Source organism: Nematolebias whitei, chromosome 6 (assembly GCF_014905685.2).
Source record: "Nematolebias whitei isolate Nwh7 chromosome 6, NemWhi1, whole genome shotgun sequence".
NCBI classification, from domain to species: domain Eukaryota; kingdom Metazoa; phylum Chordata; class Actinopteri; order Cyprinodontiformes; family Rivulidae; genus Nematolebias; species Nematolebias whitei.
In genome coordinates, this window is record NC_056503.1 from 23,698,988 (window position 1) to 23,708,054 (window position 9,067).

Genomic DNA, 9,067 nt, shown 5'->3' on the forward strand with positions numbered 1-9,067 from the left:
CTGCAGGCTGTGGAAAAAATGTTAGGCCTAAAACATGCTTTTGGAACTGTGTACCATCCCCAGTCTCAAGGGAAGGTCGAAAGGATGAACCAGAACATAAAACAAAAATTGGGCAAAATCTGTGCACAGACTAAATTAAACTGGGTGGATGCATTACCTATCGCATTAATGACAGTGAGAACTTCTGTTAATAATGGAACTGGCTTTTTTCCCTATGAGTTAACTACAGGTCGACCCTTTCCTGGACCAACCGTATGCTCACTGACCAGTGAGGAGGACCGTAAGATGGACCATAAGGTATACTTTGATGAGTTAAAAGCATTAGTGTCTAACTTTACTCAGCAGGTCCACCACAAACAGAGCCTGACAGAAAGACCAGAGGAACTTGGTCTCCCCACCGCGGAGTGGGTCTTGCTGAGGGTCATTAAAAAGAAGTGGCAGGAGCCCAGGTGGACGGGCCCCTATCAGGTTACAGAGAGAACGTCCCACGCAGTCCGCCTCAGAGGAAAGGGGGACGTTTGGTACCACTGGAGCCAGTGTGCGCCGACCTCAGAGCCAGGAAGAGCGAGAGAGCTGGCAGAAACGATCTAAAGTCGTAAAACTGGACATTCATGTCAAGGTAGACCAAAGCAGCCTGGTGTAGTTGCGTGCGGGCCCTGAAGGACTTTGTTTGAGTGGGTCACCGGGTGCTGGAATAGCCACATTTAGTACAGACACCTAGAAAACGACAAAAACACGACATCTTAGAGTCTCACACTTCACGAAGAAAACTCAGAGACATAGGAGGAACGGTCTCTGAGCACCCCAGGGTATGCCCTGAGTACTTGTGATTGTAACAATATTGTATGACATGTGTACTAACCATTTTTCTCTTATCTTTTAATTGCAGTTTTGATTTAGAGCGCATCCATTTATTTACTCAGCTTGAAAGTGATAAGTATATTCAGTTTGTAACGTTAAAAAGAAATATCTATAATCAATTATAAGCAGTATATTAACAGAGTGGTATTTTGTATTCATTTTGGGTTAAAGGAACTGCTTGCCTGGCTGTCTGCTGAGGAAGTCGCTGTGCGAGACATCTTCATTTATTGAGTACAGTTTCTGTTTACAAGATCAAAATGCGGTGGCCACCAAAGCACGTGGTGATAGGGATAGGTGTTTTGTCATCCATCGTGTTGTCACTCATTTTCTCTTTTGAATATTTCTGCATCATTCCCGGTTTACCAGAGTGTGAGCAGACTGGAGCAACGGGCAGGGTGCGAAGGAGTGTGTAGTATGTTTGGTGAGTTATGTTGCAGTTTCATACCAAATAACACAGCGCCTGACGGTAAGGTCACTAGGGCCCTAGAAGGCCTGCGCACCCTCTCAAACGAGATGAAATCCCACTCTGGTGTAGATAATCCTCTTGATGAATGGCTCCTCAAAGTGTTTGGCCCCTGGAAGCAGATGATTGTGTCCATGTTGATGTCAGTTGCAATATTTGCAGCTATTTTAATCACATGTGGATGTTGTTGTATTCCCTGCCTGAGATCCCTGTCAGTACGTCTTATCACTTCCACTTTAGAGAAGCGTGACCCTGAAATAGCTCGTCAGCTCCTAATGCGCAGAGGTTATGAACTTTCTGATTTTGAGATGCAACCACGCCGGCGCAGAGAAGCATATTCTTCCGCTTGATGTCGACCTCTTTATATGAGGTCGAAAGGGGGAATTGTTGTGAAATAAAGATTGTGTTCCTTGTTGAATCTGACTCCCACTTCTTGTTTTACTTTGAAATTGACCCACTTCCTGTTTTACTTTGAAGAGGCTCCCACAGATTGATTTCTCTATTGAAGTCTGTTCCAGTTTACATCATGTGACACGATGTCTCACACTTCTGATTGGTTTGAAACTGGCCAATCCCATGACAGCAGGCTTGAGAGCGCGATGAAAAGTTAGTTTTTATGTGTGAAGAAACGCCCTGTTTTTAGACAAAGAAAAGTGCAGTTTCTCCTCTAAGCGGCAGCCAGACGGAGCAGAGAGACGGTCGACTTCAGATTCCTCCTTAACAAGGTTGTATCGTATAGTTTAATGGATGCGCATCCATTTAATTATATGTTAAAATAATGACTGCATTTAACTAATCCACTGTTTATGCTTGTGAATCTGTGACTTTCTTTGCTTATTAAATATTCGTAAACTTGAAGGTGCGTTTGTCGTATTCTGAGTGCGTGTCTTGACTCCTCCTGCAGGGGAACGGTAACAGCAGAGCTCGGGTGGAGAAATAAGATAATAAAACACAACACCAGGAAGTAAATCATTTTTATTTTTGCTTAATATTTGAACATTTCTAAACTTTCTGTAAAAGATGTAAACTTCAGACATTTGCACTTTATTTATATTGTACAGGACTAGATATACTGTACAAATGTATATAGGACTAGATATTCATTCAAACTTTATTTAGACAGGTAATCCCATTGAGCCTCGAGGACTCATTTACAAGAGAGACCTGATTTCAACAAAGAATGATGACAACAACGGACAACAGCAACAACAATAAACAGTTATAAAAAGTCATACAGGTTTTTTTTTTTAACAAATGGGATAATAAAAAAAGAAAAGTAACAAAAAAACCAGCTAGATTCTAAGGCGAATGTAGAAAACTAAAAACAGGAACATGTCTACATTGGTCCCTGCCAGGAGTCCAACAGATTCTTAAAGCCACTTGGAGAGGTCAAGGTCGAGAGCTTCAGATCTTTTTGTAAAATATTCCAGGAAACAGGAGCAGAGTAGGAGAAGGCCCTTTTGCCTAGTTCAGTCCGCACTGAGGGAATACTGCAGGTAATAACGTCCTGAGAGCACACATTGTAGCTGCACTCACGCAGAGACATGTAGGAGGAGATGTATGAAGGCAGTGGACCAAGAAGTGATTTAAAGATGAAAATGTACCAGTGAGAGAGTATGCGTGAAGTTAATGATGTCCAGTTAACCAGTGAATACAGGGTGCAGTGGTGGGTACTATAATCACAGCCTGTTATGAATCTTAGTGCACCATGATAGACAGCATCCAACATCTGCAGGGTTCTTGTAGGAGCGTTCATGTAAATAATGTCACTGTAATCAATGGAGGGAAGGAAGGTCACAGATACAAGGCATTTCCTGTAGTTCAGAGTTACACAGGATCTGTTTTTGAAAAACAAACCCAGTTTAACTTTCAGTTTCTTTACCAAGTTTTCCACATGGAGCTTAAAAGAGAGATGCGAGTCGACCAAGATACCCAAATACAGGCATTTATAGGAATCAACAAACTCAATAGGGACACCATTTGAAGATGAAATCAGAGGAAGAACTGCTGGGACCAACTTCCTATTTGAAAAAAGCATCCCTTTGGTTTTGTCAGCATTTAGGACAAGTTTGAGGTCGAACAAATCTGTCTTGATGATGTCAAATGCAGATTTCAAAAGCTGGAAAGCCTTATCAACTGTTTTAGCTTGACAATAAACAACAGTGTCATCAGCATAGAAATGTATGGATGCATCAGGGATGCTCTGACCTACATTACCCATGTAGCTTGTAAAGCGGGTGGGTCCTAAGACTGAGCCTTGTGGTACACCATTGTTGACTGTTAAATAACTGGAGGAAGTACCATTATGTTGAACACATTGCCTCCGGTCTGAGAGATGGTTAGAGAACCAACCAATGGTGTGATCTGAGAAACTGTTTTCTGAGAGCTTATGACACAAGACGTTATTATCCACAGTGTCAAAAGCTTTGGACAGGTCTAAGAAAAGTGCAGCACAATAATCCTTAGCATCCAGTGCTTCAACAATGTCATTAAGAACCTTCAGTGAAGCAGTCATTGTGCTGTGTTGTTTCCTGAAACCAGATTGATGAGGAGGTAAGATGTTAAATGAGTCCAGGTAATTTTTGATTTGAGAGTTTATCAGTTTTTCTAGAACCTTGGCTAAAATGTAGAGTTTAGAGATTGGTCGATAGTTGTTCAGTGATGTGGGGTCACCTCCCTTCAGCAAAGGAAGAACAAAGGCTGTTTTCCAAGCATCTGGAATGGAGTTTTGGCTTATGGAGAGATTGAATATGTGGGTCACAAGGACTGTGATGATATGAGCAGCCAGCATTAAGAAATAAGGTGGAAGTTCATCTGGACCTACAGATTTTTTAGGATCAAGATCTTTTAACAGTTTATTAACCTCACTAACTAAGAATGGAGAAAAAGAGAAGGTGCGATTAACTGAGGATTGACTTATAGGAGGGATTTGATTTGTAGAAATAAGATATAGTGTGTTCTCTGTACCCAGCATAGCGGTATGTACAATTTTAAGTGCCTTTTTTGATGTATATATAATGACTGCAATGTTATTTAGAATAATTTCACCATACCTCCACTCAATAAATCAAATACGGCAATATAAGAGAATACAGAATACAGAATATGCAACACTCCTTATAGTATATGTCTTGCTTTGCCTAACACAGCAATGCTCCTTGCTAATGTTGTGTTTTATCTCATTTTCTCCACCCGAGTTCTGTAGTTACCGCTTCAATCCTGCAGGGGTCAGTCAAATCATTGCACATCAGATACTACACACGCACCTTCAAATTTATGAATATTTAATAAGTAAAGTAACACAGAAGTAATAAAATTGTCACAGATTCACAAGTATAAACAGTGGGTTAGTTATATGCAGTCGTTATTTTAACATATTAAAATCAGGATGCATCCCTTAATCTGTACAATACAACCTGCATTGTCTTTCTGCTCCAAACTGCTGCTGCCACGCTGCTGCGTCTCTCTGCTCACACACACGAGGGGAGAACTCTTCACTTCTCTTTGTTCTGTGGAAAAAGGGCGTTCCTTTGTTCACAGAACAGGAAAGGAAATCAATCTAGGGGGGAGCCTCTTCAAAGTAAAACAGGAAGTGGGTCAATTTCAAAATAAAATAAGAATTGGGAGTCAGATTCAAAAGGAGCAAAATATTATTCCACAACAATTCCCCCTTTCGACCTCATCTAAAGAGGTCGACATCAAGTGGAAGAATATGCTTCTCTTCGCCGGAGTGGTTGAATCTCAAAATCAGAAAGTTCATATCCTCTGCGCATTAGGAGCTGACGAGCTATCTCAGGGTCACGCTTCTCTAAAGTGGAAGTGATAAGACGTACTGACAGAGATCTCAGGCAGGGAATACAACAACATCCACATGTGATTAAAATAGCTGCAAATACTGCAATGGACATCAACATGGACACAATCATCTGCTTCCAGGGGCCAAACACTTTGAAGAGCCATTCATCAAGAGGATTATCTACACCAGAGTGAGATTTCATCTCATTAGACAACGTTCTCAAACCTTCAAGTGCACGGGTCACTTTTCCATCAGGGGCAGTGTTATTAGGAATAAAACTACAACACAAGTCACCAAACATGCTACACACACCTCCTTTCTCAGCTAAAAGCATATCAAGAGCCATTCTGTTTTGCACAGCCATCAGAGAAGTCGGAGCTAGTTGCTCCGCTAAGCCCTCAACAGCGTCTCTGGTAAGGTTGGACAGACGCATGACATTGTAATGTATGTAATTTATTCGGTCAACATTTTTATTTGGTGTAATTGGGAAATATGCTGAAACAACAGGTAAATTTTCAAAACCTGTCGCAATCTGATCTACTAATTTGTGCTCATCAGGAACTCCCCTAGGGATTCCTATGGCATCAATATAAGTAGTAGAGCCCACAGTGGGGTCAAAATTATGAATTGAACGTCTCTTCCTAATGGGAGAGATGGAGGTGTCATTTAAAACTTCCAAACGAGGGCCAATCAAGGTTAACGATGCAGCTAAGCGTACTAATGCACACAATCCCACAGAATCCTGAGGGATATGTGTTAGTAAACGTCTTCCACCACAATAATAATACAGGTCAGCGCGAGCCACCTTACCCACACGGGTGTTGTCAGAGACATTTTGTTGCGTGATATTACACCATTCATTCTGAATTTGTCCTAAGGCAACTCTTTTATTTGCAGTTGAGGTGTAATTAAAACAGTAATAGTCAAATCGTTCTACCGGAGCAAACGAGCCTAATTTGGTTATATTAGAAATAATTGGGAATAGCTGAGCTAATGTAGTGCAATTCTTAGTATATTTTCTCATAGTCAAACTTAACATGCAATGAAATCCCCAAGCATCCTCTAGGTGTAATGGAGCTGGCTGGGTGTACAAATTTGGTCGAGCTGCAGCACAAGCTACACATTCAGACAAAGAAGCCTGTCTAGCAGCCTCAGCGAGCCAAGCTAACCAAATGTTAGAGTCAGTATAGCCAGTGGACATAGCAATCACATCCACAGGGGTTAAGCTGGTATAGTCAACACTATCAATTCACATAGGCATTGGGAGCGATGACTCCTGGGTCGGAGGAGGAGTAGGATCTTGGGCTGGCAACTCTGTAAGAGCAAGTTGTAACACCCGGAAAGGGTCCTTGCCAGTGACATCCGCGGCTACAAGCACATAAATGGGTTCCGTCACCAAGGTGTAGATCATCTCACGCTTTGTGCTGGTTAACTTATTCCAAGTTCGAACATACTCAAAGGACAATAACAAGTCTGTTATTTTTTGCCAAGGTGGCATGTGCCCTCCACCAATCTCTGTAATTAGTCAGATGTCCAGACATATCAGGTTTCCATGATCCTGAATATAACGTGACATAATTCCACTCAGGACACCAGAAACATTTGGATGGATTGGGACATGGACAAATATAAAAGGCTGCATTCGCAATACGGTAATCCGTACAATAAAACATGTCACAGATTGGCAGGCTTAGGGTAGTGGTGGTGTCTTTGGGATACTCTACTTTCAGCACCGGAAGGCCATACGCATCTTTCATGACTGTGTGTGGTGTCACACTCCTTCTCACCCTGCCTGTTTCACCAGTCTGCTCACACTCTGGTAAACCGGGAATGATGCAGAAATATTCAAAAGAGAAAATGAGTGACAACACTATGGATGACAAAGCACCTATCCCTATCATAACGTACTTTGATGACCACCGCATTTTGATCTTGTAAACTGAAACTATACTCAATTAATGAAGATGTCTCGCACAGCGACCTCCACAGCAGACAGCCAGTCAAGCCGTTCCTTTAACACAAAATGAATACACAATAACACTCTGTTAATATACTGCTTATAATTAATTATAGGTATTTCTTTTTAACGTTACAAACTGAATATACTTAATACTTTCAAGCTAAGTAAATAAATGGATGCGCTCTAAATCAAGACTGCAATTAAAAGATAAGAGAAAAATGGTTAGTACACATGTCATACAATATTGTTACAATCACAAGTACTCAGGGCATACCCTGGGGTGCTCAGAGACCGATCCTCCTATGTCTCTGAGTTTTCTTCATGAAGTGTGAGACTCTAAGATGTCGTGTTTTTGTCGTATCTAGGTGTCTGTACTAAATGTGGATATTCCAGCACCCAGTGACCCTACTCAAACAAAGTCCTTCAGGGCCTGCACGCAACTTTACCAGGCTGCTTCGGTCTACAAGACATGAATGTCCAGTTTTACGACTTTAGATGGTTTCTGCCAGCTCTCTCGCTCTTCCTGGCTCTGAGGCAGGCGCACACTGGCTCCAGTGGTACCAAACGTCCCCCTTTCCTCTGAGGCGGACTGCGTGGGACGTTCTCTCTGTAACCTGATAAGGGCCCGTCCACCTGGGCTCCTGCCACTTCCTTTTAATGACCCTCAGCAAGACCCACTCCGCGGTGGGGAGACCAGGTTCCTCTGGTCTTTCTGTTAGGCTCTGTTTGTGGTGAACCTGCTGAGTAAAGTTAGACACAAATGCTTTTAACTCATCAAAGTATACCTTATGGTCCATTTTACGGTCCTCCTCACTGGTCAGTAAGCATACAGTTGGTCCTAGAAAGGGTCTTCCTGTAGTTAACTCATAGGGAGAAAAGCCAGTTCCATTATTAACAGAAGTTCTCACGCTCATTAGGGCAATTGGTAATGCATCAACCAATGGATGATGTAGTATAGACACCCTGTGTTCTGGTGAAAGTGTTGTACCTTTAGCAGAGACCAACCTACCGAGGAAAGAGACCTGTGTACGAACTGCTTGAAGTTTAGATTTACTAACTTTAAAACCTGCATCATGCAGGTGAAGCAGGACAGCCTGAGTGGCTGTAAGACAGTCATGTACTGTTTCAGAGGCTATCAGCAAATCATCAACATATTGAACCAAAGTGGTGCCTCTGGGGAGTGGAAGCTGTACAAGAATGTTCTTTAAAACATGATTGAAAATGCCTGGCGATAATGCAAAACCCTGAGGCAAGCGAGTGTATCTATACTGACAACCGTTAAATGTGAATGAGAAAATGTCACGCAGGTCCTCTGATAAGGGCAGGCAATAAAAGTCGTTAGCCAAATCAATGCAGGTCATCCACTTCTGGTTTGGTGTCAGTTGGGTCAGTGCAACATAGGGATTTGGTACTGGTGACGTAGGTGTCTTAAGTATGGCATTGATCGACCTAAGATCATGTACCATTCTGTACTTTCCAGTCCCCGCCTTCTCAACAGGTAGAATGGGAGTATTCCAGTCTGAATGTGAGTGTTCGAGGACCCCTGCTTTCAGCAACCCTTGGACCGTGTCAGTCAAACCTTGTTCAGCCTCAGGTCTATGAGAATACTGATACAACCATATGGGTTCGTTGTGGGTCAGTTCAAAAGAGATTGGGAGGCATTTAACATGACCTACATCCTCAGGTCCCTGAGACCAGAGAGATGCAGGAAGTGTGTCTAACATCTGAGGAACATCTGAATGGTCAGTTTTTTCTCTGCCATGGTCTCTGGAGATCACCTCATGTTCTAGCTTACCTACATCCTGAACAGCTAAGTCAATGCTATAACAGTCGGTTGATCAACCCAGTTCAATTTAGTCTGTGCACAGATTTTGCCCAATTTTTGTTTTATGTTCTGGTTCATCCTTTCTACCTTCCCTTGAGATTGAGGATGGTACACGGTTCCAAAAGCATGTTTTAGGCCTAACATTTTTTCCACAGCCTGCAG